Source organism: Spermophilus citellus (assembly GCF_964194105.1).
Source record: "Spermophilus citellus genome assembly, chromosome: 7".
NCBI lineage: Eukaryota > Metazoa > Chordata > Mammalia > Rodentia > Sciuridae > Spermophilus > Spermophilus citellus.
Window position 1 is genome coordinate 160,560,267 of NC_138188.1, and position 26,076 is coordinate 160,586,342.

Consider the following 26,076-nt stretch of genomic DNA (forward strand, 5'->3'; position numbering starts at 1 on the left):
TCTCTACAAAAAAGTGCAATGTAGTAGAACTTCCTATTTTTCTGTTGCTGTATTTTACTTGGCCACAGGCCAGGAAGAAATTGGCACTCCAGGTGCTGAACGCCTGGTTACTTGATTTCACAAACATGTATCCAGTATGGTGGTTTGTAGAAGTGTGTTTGCAAATGCAAAATGTGATAAAAAAAGACAAATCCTTTAACAAGGCTCTGGCCTTGAGCTGGGCTTCACAGAGAGTCTACATTTCTAAGATAAGTTACAATTGGGCTCATGGTAACAGCTGGCAGCGGGAGGAGAGAGAGCTGAGAAGAAGCTCCCCCCTTCTCAGGGGTGGTCCTTAAAGGGTTAACGTGCCCAGAACAGTGAGAGAAAAAGCTGCTTTTATGTGAACTTCTGCAGACTGTGAACTTCTGAGCCCCTCCCCTTACATGCTGGGTATAAAACTCTGAAACTCCCTGAACTCGGGGTTCAGGGGGATTGATTAATTACAGCAAAAGCCGTGCCCCCTGGACCTGGTTGCAGCCAAATAAAACTGTCTCCTGCTGTCTTGGTGTCCTGCCTGTCCGTCCATACACCATAACCAGTGTATTGTCACTGATAAGGATTACCTGGGTGGAAAATGTAGGCAGGGGGTGTGGCTGGAAGACACAGGTCCCTGGGGGTGTGCCTTTGGGGTGTGTATTTTGTCCCTGGTGAGCAGAGCTCTCTCTACTTTTTGGTGCCATGTCCTGAGCTGCTGTCCTCCTCTCCACCTTTCTGCCCTGATGTTCTGCCTCCCCTTGGGCCTAGAGCCGTGGAGTTGACCACCTGTAACTGAGACCCTTGAAACTGTGAGCATCAAATAAACTTTTCCCCCTCTAAAATTTTTCTTGCCAGGCCTTTTGGTAAGCTGCCTAAAGCAGTGTGGATCTATTTTGGGGCTGTTTATCCTATTTTATGATTATCTTGGTCAGCTTACACTGCTGTAACAAAATGCCACCGACGAGGTGACTGCAACAGTGGAAACGTATCTTGTCATGGTCACAGGCTGCATAAGCCTCAGACCAGGGGTCAGCCCAGTTTGCTTCTGGTGAGGGCCTCTTCTGGTTGCAGATGGCCACCTGACAGTGTCCCTGTCAGGTTAGCACTTCACTTCCTTTTCTGTGACCTTGCCTAACCTTAATTGCAGCCTAAAAACTGTCTCCAAATGCAGTCACATTGGGTTGGAATTTCAACAGATGGATTTTTAAAACACGTTTTAGTTCGCAGCGTTGGTATTTTTGCCTGTACCTCACTGTTGACTTGATGGATATATGTCAAGACTCATAGAAGACTACAAGGAAGAAGCTATAAGTCTTGTTGCACAGATCAACTTTCCCCTCTTGGTCTTCCTTTTCTTTTTTGGTACTGGGGATGGAACCCAGGGGTCCTCTGCCTGGGCTCTATTCTTGGTCCTTTTTACTTTTTATGGCTGAGGCTGGCCTTGAACTTGAGATCCTCCTGCCTCAGCTTCCTCTTTGTTTTTTTAAAGTGATGCATTTAGCCATCTTCGGATTTTCGTTCTGTATCTGAATTTCAGGTTCAGTCAGCAAGTTGAGTTAATAAACTTGTCTGTTTCTGGAACTCTCTTGTGTCATGTCATGGTGTCCTGTGTTGGTTTCTGATCCAATACCACATTGCTTTCATTGTTCCGTCTTTATGATTCAGTGTCTTGAGTTGGTAAGATAAGTTTCCTCACCTTGTTCTTTTTAGTCATTCTTCCTCATGTTTTGGGCATGTGCAAAAATGACATCTTCATGATATTGAGTTGCTTTGTTGATGAACACGTTATTTCTATACATAGTGCATGTCTGTTTTACTTATTATTAATTATATTGCTATAACATAGTTGTTATTATATTTTAACTTTATTTTATTTTATACATATCTATACTTATAAATACACATTTCCATTTATTTATATTTTATTATATTTATCTTGTATTTATTTTATTGTTAAATATCTTTCAATAGCATCTTGTAAACCAGTGTATCTTTTGTAAGATTTCATTCTAGATGTCTTTAGTTCTTGGTGCTCTTATGAGTGGGATTTTTATTAATTTTTTTAAAAACTTTTGTATTTGAAAATAATTCTAGACTTACAGAAAAGTCGTAAGCATCGAACCGAGGTATTCCTCTGTACTTCTCACTGAATTTCCCCCAGATAATCATTGTTCAGTTATTGAGATTGGGAAATTCACATGGATACGATATCCTTGATGTTCTTACCCTGCAACCTTGTTGACTGTTGAGTTTTCCTGATAACATCCTTTTCCTGTCCGGGATCCCAGCCTCAATCACAGGTGGCCTTCCGTTGTCACCTTGGCTTTTCCACATTCAGTGTGTGACAGTGTCTCAGTCCGTCTTTGTCTTTGGCAGTGATGCCTATAAATCCTGCCCTTCAGTGTGATGTTCATTTTAGGTGTTTGGTGGATACCTGTAGTCAATTCAAGAAAGTTCCCTTTTTTATTATGAATGCTGAATTTTATTGATTCATTTTTGATGCATCTTTTGTGATGATTATGTGCTTTTTACCTCCTTTCGTACAGTTATTAACAAATATCTTGTCAGTTATTTAGGGACATTCTTTTTGTGCTCAAAAGAGGTATTGTGTAGAGTTTTCTTTTGCTGCCCTTGCCTGATATTGAGTATTCTCTTTTTCTGAAGCAGTTTGTGTAAAAATGCACTTTTACATTTTTGCTGTTGTTTACAGTTTGGAAAAACCCATGTCTAAATGTTTCTGGGGAGCCACTCATTGTCATTTATTTCTCCTCCCCTCTCCCCTCATGATTATCCACAGTACTTCCCAGGTTTGTCCTGCACTCAGGTTGGACAGACAGCTCTACTCCTTCCCACTGTCTTCCTTATCCCAAGTCTTGCGCTCACCTTGGCCCTTGGTTCCGTGGAGAGGGATTTCACTTAAGCCAGCTGCCATGGTCCCCTTCCTATCTCCTTCCTGAAGGATTGGCATCTGCTTCTTGGATCTAACCACATAACTTGGCCGAGGCTGTGTCTGGCCGGGGAGCTTCTGGTCTCCAGACTTCTGTAGGCTCCCTACCGATGGCTCCCTTTGTCTTCTCGAGGCTCCTCTGGTCCCTGGGACGTGTCTCTGGGAGGCTGGGAAGGGAGTGGGCCGTAAGGTCAGGGGTGCCGACTCCGGGGCACCGTCACCTGACTGCAGGGTCTGTCTTTGCCCATGAAGTTGCCCTGGGGCCAGGCTGGCACTGCCCCACGGTTTCTTCCCCGTGTAAGAGGGCATCAGCCCCTTCCTCCTGGCTGCACCGGGAGGGCTAGACCAGAAGCCTTAAAGCCGGAGCTCTCGGAACAGCGCCGGGTTCGCAGGAAGGGCCATGTCAGCGCCCACCGCAGTGCCTTCAGGCGTCCTCCCCACCTCCCCTCCCCCGTCTGGCCTCCTGTGTTCTGAATTACTTTCTTTGTCCTTCATTGTTTGTTCCTAGACATTGTCCCACTCTTGCCACTGCAGTGTCTCTCCTTCTAGAGGTTGATGGTAACTAGGCCACCCCTGTACCTTAGCGGGCCACTTCTTGTGGCACAAAATAGTGCCACAGGACACATTTCCTGGAGCAAATTCTGACCTCGCTGGCGCACACACAGCCATGTCGGTGCCGCTTCAAAGATGGAAGAACTTGACCTTTCATCACTTTCTTTGAATTGCAGTATTTTGGAGGGGAAATCACAAATGTTGCCGTGCACAGTGGACTGAAGGGGACCACAGGGAGGAGTTACATCCTGAGAAGATGTGAGAAGGGGACTTCAGGCTTCACAAGTCAAACAGATGAAATCACAGAAGTCTTAGGGACTGTCCAGATCGTTGCCTGAGTTCTTACTGTGGTTGCTGTGTTAGTTTCATGTCACTGCAACAAAGTACATGAGACAACTAACTTTATAAGAGAACTAACTTTATAACTTTATAAGTTAGCTCACAGTTTCGGAAGTTCCAGACCCAGATCCAGTGGCCTCATTGGCTTGGCCTCTGGCAAGGGTGGCACATCACAGAGGGACACGTGCAGGAGCAAACAGTCGTGTCTTGAACTGGAATAGAGAGAGGGGACAGGCCAGGTCCTCTGATCCCTTGCCAGGGCAGTTGGCCTTAGACCTCAGGACTCCTGCTGGGCCGCCTCCCACAGCCTCTGCACCTCCCAGTGACACTGCCCTGCAGACCCTTGGCTGTCTGTGGTCATCGGGTCACAGCACTGGGTCCAGTTCTAGAGAGTGTGAGTGTCTATAGATGTCAGAAATATTTTGTTTTAATATTTGAATTAACTTCATCCTACTTTCAGTCTTAGTGTTACTGCTGTTTTCTATAATTTTTGTTTTCTAAATTCTTCAACAGCTTGGTCATTTTATTTTTGAATAATGAAAATACTTAAGCTGGGCACGGCGGTGCAGGCCTGTGATCCCTTCTACTGAGGTGGCTGGGGCAGGAGGATCGTTAGGTTTGAGGTCATCCTAGAGAATTTAACAAGACTCCGCCTCATATAAAAATGAAATGGGATGGGATGTGATAAAGCACCTCTGTGTTGAACACATAGTATCCAAAAAAAAGAAAGAAAGAACAAAAGAAAGAAAGAAAAACAAAAGAAAAGAAAATGAGAAGAAAGAAAGAAAACATTTAAGGCTATGCATTTACCTCTAAAAGTAATTTTGAATGCATCAAAGGGAATAGACCTAGTATTCTTATTTGCTTTATTTTATAAATAATGTTATTGCACATTTAGTTTTTCCTTTGATCTCATAGTTAATTTTCTTCCTTTCTAAGTGGTTGGGAGTTTTCAGTGTTGATTCCCAGGAATTCCCAATTTATTGCTTGTGACTAGTTGACGGCACGTTTCCCCTGCAATCTGCGTACAGCTCTGTTGATGTGCAGAAGTGCATGCAGTTATAATGGCAATGTTGGTTTAAAAAGAAAATGACTTGAACATGGAAATAGTGCTTATTTTCGTATAGACACTTATTTTCGTATAAACTTGGAATTTTGTTTTCCCACCTGATGTTTAAAATTCGAGTAGAATATGTATCTTCAATAAAATCGTAGAGCAAATCGCAGTTTTGTTTTTATGGGAAAACAGTGGAGCCTGTTCTGTAACAACCAGCCCTCAAAGCCAGATACCTGTGAAAAAATTAAGAGGCGTCTTTAAATGAAACAGGAGGACTCTCCAACAAACCTATCAATGTTTAACAATTTTAACGAGCTTTGAAAAAGTGTCATACGTTATAGCTGTGAATCATGTCACATTAGAATCTGTGGATTTCCTGCCAAAGTTATCTTAGGAAAAGCAATGTCTTTGCAGCCAGATCTGGAGGGAGTTGTGTGTGAGTGGAGCTGGAGGCAGATCCCACAGGAGGCCCAGCGCTGGAGGGGCAGTGTTTTGCACACCAGAGTCTGAGCTCTGTCAATACCCCCTTTGACCGTCTCAGCCACGTGCCTGCCACCTCCGGGACTCACTCAGAACTGCTGGGAATGGGGACTTGGAGACCCAGGTGAGTGAAGTCTGTCTCCCTCCCTCTACCTCTCTCCCGACTTCCGGCCTCGGTTGGTGGCATCTGTGCTGGCTTTGTGCTTTCAAGTGAGAAACAGGGAAAGACCCATGGAGGTGACTTGCGTTCCTCTGGGTGACGTCTGCATGTTAGTGTTGTCTTTCTTCAGAGCCCACTGAGTCGGGCCGGGCTCGCTTGGCTGCGGGAAGGTAGTTTGTGTGGATCAGCGCAAAGCTGTGGCTGGCTGAGGTGGCCAAGGTGAGCAGTCCGTCCTGGGAGGTGAGACCAGACAGGAACTGTCGGGGAAAGGGTGGAGACTCAGCCTCTGGAAATAGCTCCCAGCTGTCTTGGTGGCTTTAATTTAACCGTTTGTCTTCTCTTTGATGACTGTCACTCTCCGTAGAGTGTTTCTAGACACAAGTACAAACCTGATGAAGAAAGCTTATTGTGGGGGAAAAAACCCACTTTTTTTTTTTTTCTTTAAAAATATTCCTAGAGAAGGGAGGAAGCGCTTCCCGACGGAATGGAATGTGCTGTTGAAGTCGCTGCTTAGAAAGTTCGCAGAAGATATTCGGGTCATGACTGCTGTGAGCCATTTATCAAATCGCTCAATTTCATTGAATTTCACAAGTGTATGGGTTTGTTAGGGCTGCTGTAACAAATCGGCACAGACTGGTGGCTTCAATGGAAATGTCTCGTCTCACAGTTCTGGGGGCCAGAGGTCTGGAGCAGGTGTCTGCTGGGTCGTACAAGGAAGGCTCTGTCAGAGGAAATGACTCCCCCATCTCTGCTGTCATCTCCACCTGGCATTCTGTGTGTTCCCCTAATTAAAAGGATACCAGTCCTATTGGACAAGCGCTCCCCTCCAGTGTGACCTCTTTTAACAAATTATATCAGCCACCAAATAGGATCACGTAGGGAGGTGCTGGGAGTTAGGCCTTTGGCATATGAATTTGAGGGGAACACAATTCAGTCCTCAACAGTAAGTATCCGTTAATTCACCCAGTAAATTTTTATTGAGCATCTATTATGTGATATGTACTGTATGGAGTGTTGAGATTTAAATAAATGTCATAACACAATTTCTGTGCCTAAGCCACTTGCAGTGAAGAAGAGAGATGTCAACCAGTTGTCTATGACATGATGGACAACACAGAGGTGTGTATATACCAGGAGTCTGGTTGGTGCCATGGAGAGGAATGCTGGTCAAGCCTACTTTTAGGGGAGATGTCAGGCAGATTTCATTGACGGGGCAAAGTTTGAGGTGGCTCAAGGGGATTAAGAGGAGACTACGGGGTAGACCTGGGGCAGTCAGGACACAGAAAACAGTCCCGAAGTGTGAAACAAGATGGTGTGTTGAGAGGACTTTAGCTCGAGGCTCAGTGGAGTGTCTGCGCTGTGGGCCGAGGGGCTGTCGATGGGAAGTTTCAGTGTTGGGGCGACACTGTCAGACTTGTGGAGGGAGCCGTTCTGACTGGCAGCCCGGAGGCAGGAGCGGAGGTGAGGGCGGGAGTGGAGGGTGAGTCTGAGGGCTGCAAGCAGAGGTGGTGGGAATGGGCGGGTCTGCTGCGTATGTCACTTGGTGGAGTCTAGGCCCTTCTTCCTGAAAGGAGGAGCGGGATTTGAGGTGTTCCTGGGATGCCCTTTGGATCTGTAGATGTGAGGTTGGCAAAGGGTGCCAAGGAGAGTAGGATTGAGGCTGCTGGATGCATGATCATAGCTGTGGGTAAGGGAGACATGTCAGCCAAGCAGAGAGACCAGCAGGAGGAAGAAGAGGCCACATAGGAGAGCTTGAGTAAAAATTCAGGGAGGAGAAAGAAAAGAGAAATTAGTCCATATAAAAGTCAAGGACATTTATGATCACAAGAAGAAAAGTTTGGTCCGAAGCATAAGGAAGACAGATCATGAGAGATAAAGCTCACAGAGCCAGGCCTTGTGGCTCTCTCCACGTAGTATCTTTCAAAGTCTCACCTGCTGTGTGTCCAGTCTGACATTCTAAAAGGCATTCAGCTCTTACTGTCATCTTCCAAAGAACACCAAAGACGGTGTCATGGTGTTAAAATGAGGCATGTTCCCAGAAGCTCACGTGTGAGACAATGCAAAAATACTCAGAGGTGAAATGATCAGATTGTGAGAGCTGTGACCCAGTAGGGGATCAATCCACTGGAATAGATTGACTAGCGGTAACTATAGACAGGTGGGTGTGACTGAGGAAGCAGGCCACTGGGGGCTGGCCCCTGGGGTTTCGTCCCTGGCACCCCCTCTCTGCTTCCTGGCTGTCATGAGCTGAGCAGCTTCCCCCACCAGGCCCTTCCACCATGATGTTCTGCCTCATCTTGGGCCCAGAGCTATGGATTTGCTGACTGTGGACTGAACCTCTGAAACTGTGAGTTGAAACAAACCTCTCCTCTCCAAGTTCTTTTCAGATCTAAGTCCTTTGCAAGTAATGGGAAACTGACTAAAACAAAAATTGGTATCAAGAAATGGGGCCTTTGCTGTGACCAGCCCGACCATCTGGGTCAGAAGCATTTGGAGCCAGTTTGTGGGAAGAGTTTGGCCAAGTTTGGAGACGCAGGCTGGAGGAGACTCAGAGTGTTGTACAGAGCTTAACGGGCGATTCTGCAGGGACTCAGAAGACCAGAATGTCTGTGGGCCGACAGACAGTGAAGTCCATGCGCCTGAGTTTTCAGAGGAGAAGGAGGACCACTGGAATGAACTAGAGGCCGTTCGTGTTATGTTCTGGCAAAGAAATTGTCTACATTTTGCCTGGGTCCTGAGACTTTCTGTGAGGCTGAATTTCAAGGAGATGGACAAATTAATCTGGTAAAGGAAATTTCAAAGGAGCTTTTAGCATTTAGGCATAAGGATTGCTGTGGCTTTTAGCCAAGTTTACTGTGATAACTAGGAGTAGAAAGCAGAGCAAAAAAAATTTTAAAAACATTCAATTTGGCCAGAAAAATTCATGTAAAACTGGGGCACAAGAAAGTGTGGTCACTGAAGACTTTATAGCCACTAAAGGGGTCCTAAGTACTTTACATATAGACATTTGGTAATTTGGCTTGAGGGCATCTCAGGAATTGGCAGGATCAACCCATTGTAGACTCAAGGGTATGAAAGTAAGAGTTCTCTTTGAGAAGACAACATGGGAGCAGCCTGCTTGCCTGGGGTGGGGGTGTAGTGGGGACTAGGAAGTTGTTTCATCCTGCTCAGCCACCCTGGTAGTCGGAGGCCACAGTAGTCTTGGTCCCAGGAGGCCTGGCTGCTGCTCAAGGTGGTGGCAGAACTTGGTGTCATCCACATGGTGCAGGAGTGCAGGATGCTGGAGGTAGCAGGCATGAGGCTTCACTTGGATTTCAAAGGAAGGCCTGGGAGGCCCCTGAGAGGTGGATGCCTAAGATTTGAGTGCCGCAGTCTGGCTGGGCACAAATAACCGAGCCGCCACACAGCCTTGTAGGTTCAAACAGCAACTCTTTATTCCCGAACTCTCACCGGCACTCTACACACACTTCCCGGGAACACACTGCCTCCACCGGGCTCCGCGCGCCGATTCTCTCAGATCCCCGCGAGAACTCAACTGGGAACTCCAAAGTAACGGGCGCCCGAGGCAGCAGGATCCGCCCTAAGCAGGATCCGCCCTAATCCCAGCAGAATCCGTCCTAATCCTGGAGCCACCCTATTCCCAGCAGGGTCCACCCTAATCCCAGAGCCACCATCACCTTTCAACCATTCCCTCTAGCAAAATGCCAGGCGTCATTCCGACTAAACTGTGGCTCTCAACATTTGAGAAGGAAGCCACTGTTGCAGTGGAGGCCTGCAAGATGAAGAGATGCCAGTAAGGTGGACTGTCTGCTGAGGAAAGCCACAGCAACAAGCCGAGAGAGAGTCCATGTGAGCTGCACCCAGCAAGGCCACAGGGATGAGTTTTGCAGCCTCCGGGAGAGACTAGCAGGATGCCGTGGGTCCCGGGTGCTGAATGTGGAGCACCGGGCTTGTTTGCCCAGATGGAGTTTGGTCTTCCTTTGGTCTTATCCATTCTTTCTATGTGCCTATTTCTCCTTTTTGGAGTGGAAATGTTCACTCTGTGCCCATATATGAGTTATATGTGACTTGCTTTTGATGTTTCCCTGGGGCTCTCAGAAGTTTGCCTTTGAGTCTCAGATGAGACTTTGGACTTGGACTTGTGTCAATGCCTGAAGTGTTAAGCCTGTGGGGACCTTGGAGATGGACTAAACATTTCTCATTGTGAGATGGGCGTGATCTTTTGGAGGCCAGAGTGGAATGTTGTGGTTTAGATAAGAAGTGTTCTTCAAAAGCTCCTGTGTGAGAAAAGGTAGAAGCATTCAGAGGCGAAGTTAGGAGATGATGAGAGCTGTAACCTGATCAGTGGGTTAATCTGGATTAATTGGGTGGTAACTCTAGGCAGGTAGGTTTGGCTGGAGGAAGGAAGTTACCAGGGGTGAGCCTCTGGGTTTGTCTTTTCCCCCTGACATCTCACGCTCTCTCTATTTCCTGGATTCGTGAACTGAAGCATCCTCCACCACACCCTCTGCCGTGACCTCTGCCTCACCCGGGCCCTGGCTGTGGAGTGGACCCTCCATGGACTGAACCTCTGAAGCCAGGAGCCAGAATAAACTTTTCCTCCTCTAAGTTGTTCTTGTCACGTTGTTGGGACACAGTGATGAAAAGCTGGCTCACACAGGTAGACGCTGGTCTTCACACCTATCAAAATTTTTAATCTATTAATCAATTTTTACCTGCCTACAGTTACCACCCAATTAATCCAGATTAATCCACTGATCAGGTTAAGCTCTCATGATCTCATAATTTCTCCTCTGAATACTTTTACCTTTTCTCACACAGGAGCTTTTGAAGAACACTTCTTATCTAAACCATTGATTTTTAGATTCTCTCTGTGTGCCCTGTCCCTGAACTCTCCAAAGTCCGTCCCACCCAGACCTTGCTGGACTTTTCCTTGGTCCTCATAGCTCTGTCTTCCACATTGGCTCTGTCCTATTCTATTGTGGCCTCTGCCCTTCTCAGAAATCTCTGTCCTCTCTGTCACCCTATTCCTGTGTCTAGAACAGGCCAGCGTTCCTGAGAGATCAGGAGAAGAGGCCATGGGTATTCCAGGGCTAACTCCTTCTGACTCACAGCTGCTCCCTGACCTTTGTTGCATGGTTTCAGAGAAGGAATGGGGGTGAGTGGACGCAGGATTTCAGTGGGATTTCAGCAGGAGGCAGTCCAAGTGATGGCCTCAGGCTGTCTGTTCTGGAAGCTTGGTCTGGAATGGAAAGAAAGTAAGAATGGGAAGGGTGATTGAGGAAGGGTCTCATCCATTCCTTGTCAGGTCAGGTGATGGAGGAAGGGTCTCATCCATTCCTCAGTCAGGTCAGGTGATCGAGGAAGGGCATTTAAAACACTTGCAGGGAGTGAATTTCTGTTTTGCAATAACTCCGAAAGCAGAAATGTGGCTGTCATCAACAGGAAAACCAGTGCCATTTACATTGCTCTCTGTTAATCCATATTGTCATTGGAACAGATGAGGAAGGTGTCAGCTTCCCACCAGTCACAAACCTGGATCCCAGAGGATGGGCTTGAGGATCCTTCTGAGGCCAGGGACGGAGGTGTCCTCCTGGGGAGGAATGGGTGGGCAGGGCCCGGGAGCTCAGTGGTTCTGGGAGGCTCTGGCCTTCACTTCACAGGTACGGAGGCTGAAACTGTCCATTTCAGATGATTTATTCAGCAAGTATCTGCACACTCCCTGGCTTCTGTCCCACTGAGCGAGGTCCTGGGCTTCCTGTACTCCTGAGGATGGGTGGAAGGCAGATACAACACCCCGTCCTTCTAGACCATTTCTTTCCTGACCCAGAGGTGGCCACTGGGAAGTGGCCATTGTGCTTTTCTGTTAGTGGGCTGAGTGGGCTCTGCTGTAGCAGGAGAGGTTGTCCTGGATCATCTAGAGCGGGCAGTGATATGGACAGCTTCCTCCTTGAAGTTTTGAGGGCGGCTTTGCCCAGCTCTTGCACCTTGATCCCTTCGTCATAGGGAGTCACGAAACGAGGGGTGCAAGGGGGAAAGGAATTTCTGTCGTAGAGTCCCAAACTGCGGTACCCCCAAGTGCAAGGGGGAAAGGTCAGTTGAAATTCGTGCCATTGTTATATGCAATGACACTGACTTTCCTTGAGTGTGTATATGAAACCTGGAAGTTCAAGGTGGTTAGCAGAATATTGCTGTGGGGGGGGGGGCACTTTGACAAGTCCTAGGCTGTGAACTGGCTACCAGTAGCTGTAGCCTGCACAATATTCATGCACAAGTGGCGATTATGAAATTGGTTTTCTATTAGCATTTGCTTTCTTTCTCTCTTTTAACTATTTGTTTAGTTGTAGATGGACACTTCATTTGTTTCTATGTGGTGCTGAGGATTGAACCCAGGGTCTCACAGGTGCTAGGCAAGGGCTCTACCACGGAGCCCCAGCCCCAGCCCCAGCCTTTGCTTTCTTAAGAGGACTATAAAAACATCCCTGAAGCCCTTTGGAGTGAACCTGACCGAAGTCCTTGCCATCTTGTGGGTGAAGGAGTCCTTCCGTGATCCTGGTCTCCTCCTGTGACGACGTAGAAATCCCTCTCTCAGGATGGAACTCTTTGTTCTGGAATCAAGGTTCCAAGTGTGCAAACATGTTGATTTAAGGTAGGAACTGTTGACATTAGAGGGCTTCTTCCTGCTTTAAAAATTGCTTTCAAATATGTTTGTTTTATTTTTGCCCTCTAGGCAATCCTGTGTTTTAAGTATCACCTTCCATGTTTTCTGTTTGAGGAAACAGAGGCTCAGGGCCTGATTCAAGTCAGACGGTTTTGAATGGAGTCGGTGGTGGACCCCTGGGCCTGGGGTTAGATCTTTATAATCAGTGGGCAGGGCCGACTGCACAGGGCTACCTGGGTTTGTCGGTGGCTTTCAGCCCCTTTGAACCACAGTGAACCCTTCTGCGTGGTGAACTGGCACTCACCTCTGGCCATACCCCTCTTTACCTTCCCTGATCCCTGTGCTGTCTGATGTCTCATTTTCAGCATCTGGTCTTATTAAGTTGACTTTAAGATACAGTCATGGAATTGTGGCACAGGCTTTGAAAAAGTCACGCTTGGTTGCTGTCCTGAGAAGTGGAAGAAGGTTGGAAATGGAGGACAATGAGAAAGGAATGTGGGTGTGAGCTCCTGGGGTTGGATGGGAGGAAGGGGCTGGTCAGAGGTGGGAGAATTTGGGGAGCAGGTGAAATTTAGGGACATGGCCGTCTGGCCAGCTGCCATTTCTCACTCAGTTGGCTGCATTGGCCACCACTGGTTGCGAGGGTTGGCTCCGCCTGCCCAGGTCTGCCTTCTGGGCCCTGAGCTGTCCGGTGCGGGCTGTTGTGCTGTTGACCACGCACATCTGCAGACGAAGGCCTGGCTTGGCCGGGTTGGAAGTCTGAGTGGAGTCTCTTGGCGATGCCCGGCTCAGATTTGAATCTGGCCCAGCAGAGGTCTCTAGGTTCAGGGTCAACGTCTTGGGCTCTTGCTCAGACTGGGACTATACCTTCTGTTTTCTCTTAATTTGTTCCAACAATTAGGATGGGACATTTTATGCTGTGGACCCGAGGAAGGGCTTTCTGAAAATTCCACCTGTGGGGGTGACCTGTCATATGCCACAGCAGTCAAATACCAGGATATTTACAGCTGGGCAGGTTCTGCTCAATGTCTCCAAGTTTCAGTGACTTATCTTTAAAGTCAGGGTGGCAATGACCCATGGAGTCACTGTGAAGTTCATTGAGAAAGTGCCTTTAAAATACTTAATGGTGCTTAATGTATAGGAATGACTCCATTACAGATATGCCAACTTTCTTAAATGATTAATAGAACGAAGATCTCAGGGATAAAAACAATGAGAGACCATGCCCTGCCCCAGAGAGGTGAGAGAGGGTGTGGAGCTCTGCTGGGGGGCTCTGATGGAGGAACTGAGCAAAGAGATGTGCCTCTGGTCAGGAGAAGACAGAACAGAGGGAAGACAGAGGCCCTGACCCCTCCTGACTCTGGCCAGCCCCAGGACCAGCATCATGGAGGATGGCCCCCTGGGGTTAGAGAAGGCCTGGCCCATGTCCTTGAGGGGCTGTGGGCACACCGGCTTTTGACAATTTCCTTTCTTCAGCCAGGGTTCTTGGCCCAACCAGCTCCTCCTTCTCTGTAGAATTGTGGATCCTGGAATCAAAACTTCCCAAGAGGCCCCCCCTCATCCACTGTCTTCCTATGGAGGCGAGGAGGTCTGAGTGGCCTTGGGTGGTTGCTTGCTGCAGTTTTGCATCTTTAGGTGCCTGTGGAGAAAGGCCCGGCACCTTCCTGCTGGGTCTGCACTTCCCGGTTCCTGGAGACTGGGGATCTGATAGCACACAGAGCGTGCCCAGGAGGCGGGTGGAAGGCCTTCCGGGCTCCCACAGTGTCAAAGCTGTGTAGCTGGGACCCCTTGTCCTCCTGAGTGGAACCGGCTCTTTCTCATTCAGCGACTGTCTCCCGCAGGTGTCTTCTCGCTAGTGCCTGTGTTCCTCGGGAGAGCGTTCCCTCGAGGGCCTGTGTTATGATGCCCTCCGTCTCTGGAATGGTCACTGTGGGACTGAGTGCCCAGGGGCCAGCACAGACTTTCCAAATTACATTTTGAAAGGGTGCCGTGGGAGGCTGCACTTTTTTCAAAGTCCTAAACCAGAGGGGCACTGGTAGCTCCTCCCTCCTCCTTTTCAGTCATTGAGGGGAGGTTTCCTCCTGCACTTCAACCCTGCAGGAGGGGAGGGAAGGCCCCTCCCACCCAGAAGGCCATTACCTGTCTGGTGGCTTCTAGAGCATCAAAAGGAAGGGGTGTGTGCTCCGGGCCCCTCTGAAGGGAGAGGCCAAGCCCTGCAGAGTGAGAACAGCCCGGTGACAGCTAGGTCAGCCTTTGCTGACATCAAACCACCGTGGCAAATCTTGTCACATCAGTCAGCCGAATCTCTTCACACCCCAGAACTCAAAGTCTTCCTGGTTCCCTTTCTAGGAGGAAACCCCCGCAGAGGTCCCTGGCCTGGCACTCTTCCGTGCCCTGCGTTCCCAGGCTCCTCAGTTGCTGCCCCACCCGGGACACCTCTCAGGCCGGCAGCTCACAGACTCCTCCTGTGGGAGCTCTTGTGCCGTGGCTTCTTTCAGCAGGATTGGAAGGTGCTTGGAGCAGAGTGGATTTTCTGGACTAGAAAAGGGGACATTTAGCAATCCACGATTGGTTGTGAGGGGCCAGACTACCTCTTTGGGGATGTTTTAAAAAGGGGAGGATGGTCCTCGGTTAGGGAAGAGGGGCGCTGTCTGTCTGTGGCCTCCCGTAGCACCCTGCCCCCTGGGGATCATCATGACACTGGACCCCGAGTGCTTCTTGGGGCCCAGTGTCATGATGATCTCCACGGGGCAGGGTGCTGTGGCAGGACATCTCACTTTATGTCTGTTGTCATCAGGTGGCCCTAGCCACCAGGGGAGGATCATGTTTGTGAGGAGCGGAGGATTGGGTTCCTCCCACCTGGACAGCCACCCCTGGTGAACAAGCACCCTCACGTTGGCTTGGTTTGTGTCCAAGCGTCTGGCCACTGTAAATAGTTGGCTCCATGTGATTTCTGGGTCCGTATCTGTGTGGGCTTTGACGTGAGCAGTGGCCAGCGATACTTCCTAGATGTGCTCCTGCTCAGAGTCTCTGCTGGCCGCCAGGCGGGCTGGGGGAACCAGGCCATGACTTCAAACAGACACTTGTTTGCTGAACCCAACTGTTCCAGCCAAATTCACACAGATGTGACAACCTTTGAGAAATGCCACCTGCCAAGGCAGGTGCCGATCAAAAGGCAAAAATAATAGTCCCCTTCAACCCAACTGTCCTGATGGGCAGGTCCCTTGTTAGTGTTGTGTTCTCTGTTCAGCACAGTTCCCAAGTAAAACACACCTTCCCAGGAAAATTCTGGGCTCCGGTGCTGGTCCTGCGGCTGCCTCGTACACAGTGGGGTCGGTAGAGCTGCGTTTTATGCTCGCTTCTTGCTCAGCTGGAGTAAAGAGCCTTTGAAAACATGTCTTTCATGGATTCTGCATGCTTTTCATGATTCCGTTTTCAAAAGAGAGAAGAGAAAGGGCCTGGTGAGACAAAAGAGCCCCCCGCTGCTGCGGGAAGCCTGCAGCTGCCTCTCGGCTGGGCACAGGCTCTGAAGGCTGCTGGTGCCCCTCGTCCCCATTGCCTGCCAGCATCCTCTGTGCCAACAGCAGGGGCGAAGCTTGGGCAGGGTGTCCCTTCCACTGGACTTGGGCCAGGTTCCCTTTCTTCTCAGAAACCATTGACATCTTGAGAAAAATGCAGAAATCACAAATGCCCAACAGGCTGAGCGTGGCTGTGCGACTGCTTGGCCCTGAGCAGAGGCCCAGGAGCCCAGTGTGGGTTTCCACGAGGGGACACTCCACGTCTCTACGGTGCATCGTTTGGCTTCTGCAGGCACGAGAGGCTTCACCTCTCATCTGTACATTCAAAACTCTCCGCCTGGCTTCTGTGGGCCAGTCCTGTGCGCCGACAGACATCACCATGGTGGAAATAGAGAAAGCAGGCCTTGGGGTGACCGCCCGAGGAGATGGTGGGTGAAGACTAAGGAAGCGCCATCCCAGGCGTTGGGTGAGGATGGTGCAGCGGACGCCCTGGGCGTGAAGGAGCTGGCAGGGAAGGAGAGCTGGCTGAGCAGAAGGCCCCAGAAGATGGCCGACGGGGCGGGAAGAACATGGCCAAGGTCAGGGAACTGACAGGGAACAGGTGTAGCCCTAGGGCAGGGGGCCAAGAGAGCGTGGGCTGTCATCTTAAAGATTGCCTTCTGAAGAGTTTGAGCCCATGGAGTTGGGACGGTTCCTCGCAGGGCAGTTGGAAGCTGGGTCTCCTTGTCCTGCTGCCTAAGGAGGGCACCTCCCGTTGCTGGAGTCTGTGTTGGCCTGCTCCCTGGTCTACCCCTCTGTTCCTTCCCCTGAGCCTGTGGCTCTACACCGAATCCCTGTCACCTCCCAGTGCCTTATGGGATCCGACTCAAGCCGCCCAACGTCTGTGGCTCTTTGATGAAAACCACCAGATTCCAGACTAATCTGGGAGGTGTTCTTTAAGAGGAAGCTTGGGTTTTTGTTTTTAAGGTGTTTTATTTGTGGCTCAAGACACCCCCTTTATTTTACCAGACTGGGGCAACCAAAGAGCTTTTACAAAACGTTCATATTCTTTTAACGTGGTTGGTTGTACAGAATTATTAGTAGCCCTGCTAATGACATTCTGCTGATCCTTTTTTGCTGTGTTATTAGTTTGGTTTTTTGTTTTTAGTCAGAAGAAACACCCCACTACTTTGATTCTTGGCTTATTGGCGTGATTAAAGCATGCTTTCTGAAAAATCCCATGGTGGATCGACCTTTCTAAATCTACGGGCATCATGTTTTTTTTGGGGGATACTGGAGATTTAACCCATCTACACTCCACCACTGAGCCACAACTCCAGCCCTATTTTGTATTTTATTTAGAGACAGAGTCTCATTGAGTTGCTTAGGGCCTTGCTGTTGCTGAGGCTGGCTTTGAACTCGCAGTCCTCCTGCCTCAGCCTCCTGAGCCACTGGGATTACAGGTGTGCACCACTGTGCCTGACCTGGACGCCACTTTTTTTTCCTTTTAACACTATGCATAAAATTGTGCAGTGACCTTGTTCGCTGTTATTTGGGTCATTCAGAAAAGAATACTTCAGGTTTATCAGGTTTCAGATAAATGCTGAGTTATGTCCTTGGACGCTCATGAGTTGGGAGTTGCAAGTAAAGGCACCTGGAAAATGGAGAAAGCTTCAGCCCAGGGTCAGTTGCAGCGAGGGTGGAGCCTGTACTCTGTACAGCACACTCAGGAATCCAGTCCAGGGCCAGGTGAGGGTACTTTCTCGTGTTCAGGAGAGAACACGAAACTGTAAGGCCAAGTGTAGCTCCCCAGTAGGAGGGGTCAGGGGAGGTGAGTCGGCCTCCAGACCCTTGAGGGAAATCCAAGGAGATGTCCGTGAGGAGTCACCAGGACTGAGCGCCGAGTAGGAGCGCAACAGACTGAATTGTGTTCCCCCTAAATTCACAGGCTGAAGCCCTAGCTAACCCCTGAAGTGATGGAATTTAGAGAGGGGCCTCTGGGAGGTGAGTAGATAGAGATCATGTGGTGGGGCCCCTGCAAAGGGATTAGTGCCCTGGTAAGAAGAGCTCTCTCTGTGCCATGTGAGGAGACAACGAGGAGACACCACCCTCCCAGAGCCCGGCCATGCTGTACCTTGATCTCAGACTCCAGCCTCCCAAATTGCAAGGGAGTAAATCTGTTGCATAAGCCACCCAGGCTATGATATTTTGTCACGGCATCCCCAACAGAGTGGGGTCTTCCTTAAGAGACTGTCCCTCTCTAGATTCACAGATTCTGAGAGCAGTCGCGTTTGCGTGAGTCTCTGGCCCTCTTCTTCACTGTTGGATTGATTGAGATGGCCTGATCCAAGATGAGAGGCCATTCCTGTCGCCTGGCTGCAGAGAGACGGACGCTGGACTTAGGGGCCTCTAAGCCCTGATAAGGACTGTGGGCCCCTGGTGTCCTCAGCCAAGGTCCCAGCTGCTCATGTGCTGTTCCAGATTCCCCACCTCTGCCTGTCAGCCTCCCGAGCACAGCTGCCCTTGAACGTCCAGGCAGGAGTCCCCTGTTCTCTCCCTGCCCTGCTGAGGAGAAGCCAGAGCTGGATGGTGAATGGTCAAGCAGATTTCATTCAGTCGAGGAGGAGATCTCCGCAGGGAACGGGGCTCCCTTCTCCAGGCAGCGTGGACCTGTCGGGGAGCAGCGAGGGGGCTGCTGCGGGGGCTATGAGGACAGGCAGGGGCGAGATGATTCTGGCTGAAGGCAGGCTGGGGATACCAGAGATGGGGTGGGGGATCCTGGCTCAACCCACGTAGCAGGCTCAACACCAGGAATTCACCACTTGACAGAAGCTGGGGACTGAGGCGAGGGCCGGGTGGATCCTTCAGGGGGAATCTGCCACAGGCTGTCTCCTCCCCGAGGCGTTTTGTTGGCCACCCTGGTGTTCCCTGGCTTGTGGACACATCGCCCAGTCTCTGCTCTCATGTTCCCAGGATGTTCTCTCTGTGTGTAAGTCTGTGTCCAAATTTCTCCTTTTCGTGAGGATGAGCTCTTTCTGAGGTATTGGGGATTAGACTTGAGCATGCGGATTTTTAGCGGGTGGGTGGCCACGGTTGAACAGGTGCTGAGCCACAGTAGTGGAGCCCATGACTTTGTCACGGAAAGAAATCACCCGAGTTACCCACCTGGCTCTACTGGGACTATAAACCTGGTGGCTGAGGTGGGAGGATGGCAAGTTCAAAGCCAGCCTCAGCAACTTACCCAGGCCCGAAAGCAATTTATTGAGACCCTGACTCTAAATGAAAACATATAAAAAAAGGGTTGGGGATGTGGCTTAGTGGTCGAGTGCCCCGGGGTTCAACACCCCCCCACCCCACACTCACATCATGGTGGTGTGGACATCCCCAGTGTGGGTGGGGCTCCTCCTGCCTTCCAAGCTCAGGCAGTTTCTACTGGGCACAGAGCTGTAAACGATTATCAGATGTTGTGGTGGAGAAGTGCATGTGCCACTCTGGGGCACCTTTAAAGACATTTCGGTCAGTTTATTTCAACAGGGCCGACCTTCATTCCATGTGTGTGAAAACAGGGGGAGTTCACAGGATGTAGCCAGTAAGGAGGATGCTTGTTGGGGGCTTGGGCTCCTTAACTGGGTCTGGGAAGAACTCGCCTCCTGCAGCAAGCTGAGGGAAGCCCAGTGGGCCCTCAGGAAGGTCACTGTCCTCTGAGGGGAGGTGCCCACCAGGTTGGCTCTCCTTCCGTGTGTGCACCGGATCTCAGCTGAGACCTGAAATGTGCGCGGAGAGCCAGGAGCGAGGCTCCCTGAGAAACCCGGAGACCACGCTCCCTTCTCCTCTGGGCCCCACCCATTTCACAGGAAGTGCTCCCCCTACGTGTCTGCTGCCAGAAAGGGTGGTGCCACGTTGGCTCTGGTGAGGCAGAACTTGAGGGCAGAGGGCCCAGCTGACATTAACAAGTGTCACCACAGTTCTTTGGCTGTTAGTCATGACAGAACTAATTACTGTCACCATTGCTGTGTTTCCTGACTGCCCCAGTGTGGAGACGAGGACATAGGTACAGAGTGCTGGGGACATGTCAGAGTGAGCCGGGATGTGAACAGTCTTCTGATCCCAATTCCTCCTGCTTTCCATCTTAGCAGCTGTCTGACGTGACCAAGGGGACTTCTGCTCTGCCGCTTGAGAGCTGGTATCAGTGGGCATTAGAGGAGGTGCCGACGGTGACTTGATCTGACAGTGGGATATTGTCACGGTGCAAACCTCACCATGTGGTCAGGGATCCTGCCTTCCATCTCTGGCCAGCTGATTGGTGAAGGCAGCCACCAGTGCTTGAGTGGACAGGGTTTCATTTCATGGGGTCTGTTCTGTCGTTCACTGGCTCATGAAGCGCATTACCAAACACATCAGATTTGTGGTCAAGTAAATTTGGGCAATTCTCTAAAAGATGTCACCTGTTAAGAGATTTATTTTCAATTAAACGAAACGTGTTAATGAGGTTTATACGTACAGTAGAGCAGCACGTCCCACCTGATGATCCCTGTGCTCCTCCCAGTCCCCCCAAGGTAACTCCTCCTCTGACCCCCTCCAGCGGGCTGGTTGCCTGGTTTTGACTTTAGGTGGAATCTCTGCAGGCTTTCTCTGCCAGGCCTAGCTCTTCACTCAACACGGGGCTCCTCGGGGACTAACGGCGTGGTCTCAGTGGCCTGTGTCTGTGTGCCTCTCATTTCACTCACCAGCCTGCCGCGGATGGGAACTTCTCCGTAACACTTGTGTTGTGTAGCAGTTCGTTGCCTCTCAGCTCCATGCACCCTTTTTTGGTGACGGAGAAAGTGGATCTGGGCCCTTTGAATGTTTTCCCTGTGCGGTCCACCCTGCAGGCTGGTTGGCCCAGGGTGCTAGAGAACTAGGGGAGGGTTTTCCCCTCCTGGTCCAGGGCCCTGGCTTAGCAGGCCAGCGGCACCTAGCAGAGCGCCTCCCCCTGGGACGCCTTCTGGTGGTTTTGAGGCAGAGCCCACCGGCCAGACGGCATCCCGGGGCCACCAAGAGGGCAGGTGCCCGGTGAGTTGCAGAGGTTGGAGGTCAAGTGCTCTGCTGATGTGGCTCCACAGGGACTTTCCCTCCCCGTCATTGGAGTGGATGTGCCTGTCCAGCAAGCCCCGGGGCTCAGCCTGCGGTTGGGGGGCTTTTTCTTGGGGGCTTGATTTCAGCCCTGGGGCCAGTGGCTTCTTCCTGTGTGCTTCTGAGTTCTCTGTGCTTTTTTACTGTTGATCTCCTATTACTCAAATCCTTTATTAGAATTCCCTTTTCAAATGACTGTGTGGCCTCTCTCTCAAGGAACTATTTTTGGAAAGTAGGAGCCCTGTTGCTGTGAACGACTCCACCGTGTCTCTGGGTGGACACGGGCAGTTGTTTCTTTTGGACATGGGTATGTGTAGGCCTGGTTGCTGGGTCACAGCGCTTAGGTCCACTGCTAAAGAGGACACGGCCCTCCACAGCGCTGTCTTACTGCCGTGCCCGCGGGTGCGGAAACAGACCCCACTGCTTCATGTTCTTGGCAGCACTTGGAGTTGTCTCCAGTTTCGTTTTGGTCATGCTCATGGGTGACAGCGGTGTTTCAAGACTGCTTTGTTTGCCTTTCCCTGATGACTAGCGGTGCTGACCTTTCTTGGGCATGTGACTGTTTGGGTGTTTTCTTTTTGTTAAATGTCTGTTCACAATTTATGTTTGTAAAATGGCGGGTGTTTTGCTCCTTTTCTTAATGATTTGTAGAGATCCTCTACATGTCTGTGTCAGTTGTAGGGGTAGCACATGTATCACCCCAGCCTGGTGTGTGTGTGTGTGTGTGTGTGTGTGTGTGTCCTGTTTAACATTAATGAACCAGTCCAAGATCAGAGAGTGTTTCTTCCAGAAGTCTTCCTGTCATTCCTTTCAGCTTTAGTTATAGAGCCTCCCCAGGTTTGACTGTTTCGTGTGGCATTAAGCCCATCTCTCCCTACATGGACATCCAGCTGCCCCCACGCTCTACTGGAAGATGACTCCTTTTGTTATTGTGATATGTTTGTTGTTTGTCAGGAGAAGCGTATGAGGGGATCTGGGGACCCCGCATGGGAGTGGGTCCTCGAGTGCAGATCTTTGCCTATCTCTCTGACAGTTTTCTTAGAGAGGTCAGATGCTTGCGTCCCTTGTGAAGCCAGCTGTTAGACTCTGCTGATGACAGGTAGATAGCCTCGACTTTCATCTGAGCAGCTTAGAAGTACCCCCTGGGCTGTGTGGCTAGGGACTCTGCCTCCCGCCTCTGCCCGCTCTTCTCTGGTATGTGTTCTCACTCCTGCTGTCCTCCTTGGGTGGCTTCCGACTCCTCTTCGTGATTGGCACCTCTTCTGTAAGCACGCAGAGAACCTTTGCCACCTCGACATCCCAGGCTGCCCTTGAAGCATCCTTGACAGCTGCCCAGGAGAGGCGGGGGCTCCCTGCACGCACCGGAGCGCACCAGGGCCCACAGGCCACGTGCACACAAAAGGCTTTATACGGGAATTGGCCACACAGCTGTGGAGGCTGGAAAGTGCCCAGGCCTGCTGTCAGCACGCTGGAGGTCCAGCTGATGGTGTAGGTTCCAGTCCCAAAGCCACCAGCCTGAGATAGAGCACAGCGGACGTTTCCCTTCAGCTCTGAGGCAGGAAGAGCCTGATGGAGCCCCAGCTCCTGGCAGGAGGAAGTCCCTCACGGGGGAGGCCTGTCCTTTTGTCCTCCTCCAGCCCTCAGCTGAGTGATGGATGCCACCCCCACTGGGAGGGCCATCTGCTCCCCTCTGTCCACCAATTCAAATGCGATCTCACCCTCACGCTCCTCTCAGACCTGGCCGTAGGTAACGTGTGACCCAACATCCTGGCCGGGTCATACAAAATTGATACATAAAATTGACCATCACACCCCAGAGTCGCACAGACTCCTGACCTTCTGGGGCCGAGTCTAGCAGCAGGGAGTTGGACGCCAGGCTGGGGTTGCCACCATTGGACCTGGGCCGCTCTGGGTCTAACTGAGCACCACTGCTCTGTGATTGCTTGGGGGGGCACTGGGGTGGCCTGCTGTGGCTCACCCTTGGAGAGTCCTTCCCCCTGCTTGATCCCAGGGGCAGACCCAGGGTTTACATGTCTGCAGCCTAACAATTCGGGCCATCTTCTTTAAAAAGAAAACAGTGGCGGCCAGCAGCCCTGGGCCTCGGCTTCCCTAATCTCATGGAAAATGGACCTCCAGCCTGTCTTTCCTCTGTAGGGCCCCCCTCGTGAGTGGACTTGGCTGTGTGCTCTGCACAATGGACCTCTTCCCTTCAGATCTAAGAGGTGACGCCCCACCCTTCTTGAATGGAACTTTCCAGACCACCCCCCTGGTCTTCTAATCCTTGACCACGTGGACTTCCCATCCCTTTATCTCTGTGGACTGTAGCTGTAGGTCAGGCTTAAGGCTGGGTCTCCCACCAGGCCTGGGAGGGTGCTGGACCCTCCTCCATGGGCTGTGGGGTGAGGACGCTGACTTCAGGGTTCCCTTCAGATAGCCCTCCCCTGACCTCACACAGCCCTCTGGGGCATCGGAGAGGTGCAGGACGCCCCTGTCCTCCAGGCTTGCCCTCCAGGCACTCCCAGAGGGCACAGTGCTCCAGAGGCCAGCAGGTGGGAGCGGGGGCTGCTTTTGCGTGTGATTCCTGGGCGAGCTGAGGCTCTGGATGCGCTCCCAGGTTACAGAGCAGAGCCTGGACGCACAGCCTGCTGGGGGGACTGTGCCCACGTTTCTGGCTGGCCAGGCTCACAGCCCCACCCAGGTGTGCTTCAGAGTGAGGCTTCCCTAGCAGAGGTGGCTCCTGTTCATGGCTGTGTCCCTGTAAGGCGGAGTGGTGTTAGGCTCTGGTGCCCTGCCTCCCAGCCAGCCCGGGATCAGCCTCTGGAGGCACACACTGCTTCTCCCAGGAGCCTGCAGTTTCAGTGCTAACTCTGTGCCTCCCCGAATCCACTTGTTAGCAAAAGCTCTGTCCTTGTTCCTGATGCCAATCCAATAATGAGAACATGGTTTTGAGAAAAGGGGAAAAGAAGTTTTATTTCTTGGCTAGTAAAGGAGAGACACAGGGGACATCTGTCCCAGAGCCGTGACTCTGCCCATCAGGGGGAGCAGAGGGCTTTTAAAGGGGTGCATCAAAGACTGCATTCCAGGTGTGCTGGGCCAGGGGTCCTCACTTGCTCGTGGCCCTGAGATGAGAGAGAGCCGTTTCTGAGATGTGCTGCTGGGCCAGTCCCGAGGTCTGAATTACTTTACCCCCCTGGTGTGTGGATGAAACTTCTTTTTCCCTTTTCTCAAAACCATGTTCTCCAGTGGAAATAAGGGTGATCTTGTTTTCCCCAAGGTCAGGGTGGGGGCGGGTAAGAGGAGAGAGTCCACCAACACACACAACCGCTGTCAGTTTTAAAATAATCTGCAGTGGCAGAGCAACAGGCGCCATGCCCCAGCACAAGGGACCCCTGTTGCACACCCTCACGGAAGGCTGGGTACCTGGTCCTCAATCAAAGATGCAGGTGCTTTGTAAATGGGATCTCCAGCTATGACCTTGGAGGTCATTTCTGGGTCACTCCACTTTAGGCAGAAAAAAATATCCCAGCTGCTCATGGAAGCAGAGGACTCCGCTGAGGTTTGGCCAGTTGGGCTTGGCACCCACCCTGACCCCAGGATGCCATTTGATACCCAGCCAGAGGTCAGTGCAGTGAGGGGCATGCCTGCCCGTCCTTGGGAACTCAGATCCACAGGAAGGGTCTTGAGAAAAGGTCCACTGGCGATGACAGTTTAAGGGTCACCATTGAAGCCACCTGCCGAGTAGAGCCAGTTATCCAAGAAGCAAGCAAAGTAGAAAAGCCCCCCCCCCCTCGTGTTTGGTTTTATGTTTCTCCCTAAAGTGTAGGGAGAATACGATTAGGTCCCCACCCCAATGACCTACATATCCTGGCCATGCAGGTGGATGATCTCACAGAGAAAGAGAGAAAGGGGGCACTCCCACATCCCGGGGCACGGAGCAGACCGCTTCCTGCTTCCCTTTGTCTCTGGCAGGGATTCCTCTTGGGTCACCATGGCGTCCAGCTGGACAGGGACTCAGTGTCCTCTGAGCAGAACAGGAGCTTGGCCAAGTCTGCCTCAGGAGAAGTTCCCTGAAGAGGAGCTGGTTACAGAAGGCTCTATGATTGATTTATTGGTTTCATTTTTTTTTGGTACCGGAGATAACCAACCGGAGATAACCCAGGGTTGTTGAACACCGAGCCACACCCCCTGTCCTTTTCTGTATTTTATTTAGAGACAGGGTCTTTCTCAGTTGCTTAGGGCCTCGCTAAGTTGTTGAGGCTTTGAACTTGTGATCCTCCTGCCTCAGCCTTCCCAGCTGCTGGGATTTCAGCTTCATTTCTTTTAGAGTGAATATATTTAGAGTTTTGACTTAATGAAATTTTGAGGTACTCTGTGGCATCAAAATGACTCCCCATCGTTTCAGTCCACCAGCTTCTTTTCTTGATGGCCCTCTGGCCTCTCACTCAAGATGATGTTTTTTTAAGTCATAGCCTCTGAATTGGGGATTGATGGACTTCTCACCTGTGTTAAATTCTTGAAGCATCAGCCATACACTCTGCTCCACAGATAAGGTAAAGTGTTAGAAGCTGGACTGCAGTTCACCAGGCCTCGGTTGGAAAGCTGTGAGGAGCCATCCATTAGACCTGGAAGGATGTGCAGCCATCTGCACGTCGTTACTGTTGACGGGCGGATTGGTGGTGGGCTTTGTTGGCTTCAACTGTACCCATTCCACAGACGATCACAGTGCGGTGGGAGTGAGTGGGGTGCATACGCTCAGGGTCACACAGGTAGGTGACAAAGTGCAACTACAGATACAGCAAGCCGTGAGGACCTGCCGATGAGGCGCGGGTGACTTGAACCCTGTTCTTTTTTCCTAGTGATTGCTGAGAGACCGAGTCATCCTTTTAACAAAGGAGTCAGTCCCACTGGGCTGCGTGGAAAGTCGTACGGACAGCGCTTCATGACGGATTTCCTCTTGGCTTCTGCCCCGTGACTCCGCTTTCAAGCCAGAGATTTTCTGACCCAGCGAAAGTGAGTTCCCTGCTTTCTTCATGTTATAATGTCAACATGCACGATCCCGAACTTGGGAACAGCAGAGACCAGGGGGAGAAGAGGAGAGAAAACCAGATAGGAGATGTGAAAAGGCAGCGTAAGAAAACGAATCACAACCCCCCCCCCCCCGGAATCCCGGGTAGTGTGCTCCTCAGACGCAGATGGGTGTCCTGGGAGTGGGTGGCTAGGTGGAGGAGGCGGTACCCAGTGCCCGCGTCCAGG

General features: G+C 50.9%; 1 protein-coding gene across 1 annotated transcript in view; it reads left to right on the forward strand.

Annotated features, from left to right (window-relative positions):
• The first annotated feature begins 5,345 nt into the window (after positions 1 to 5,345).
• Positions 5,346 to 26,076, forward strand: part of B3GALT5 (beta-1,3-galactosyltransferase 5) — a 31,467-nt gene continuing 10,736 nt past the window's right edge. Inside the window, exons 1-2 of the mRNA XM_081301179.1 lie at positions 5,346 to 5,517; positions 25,680 to 25,833. The gene's annotated coding sequence lies outside the window, so the exon portion shown is untranslated. The remainder of the gene's footprint in view (positions 5,518 to 25,679; positions 25,834 to 26,076) is intronic.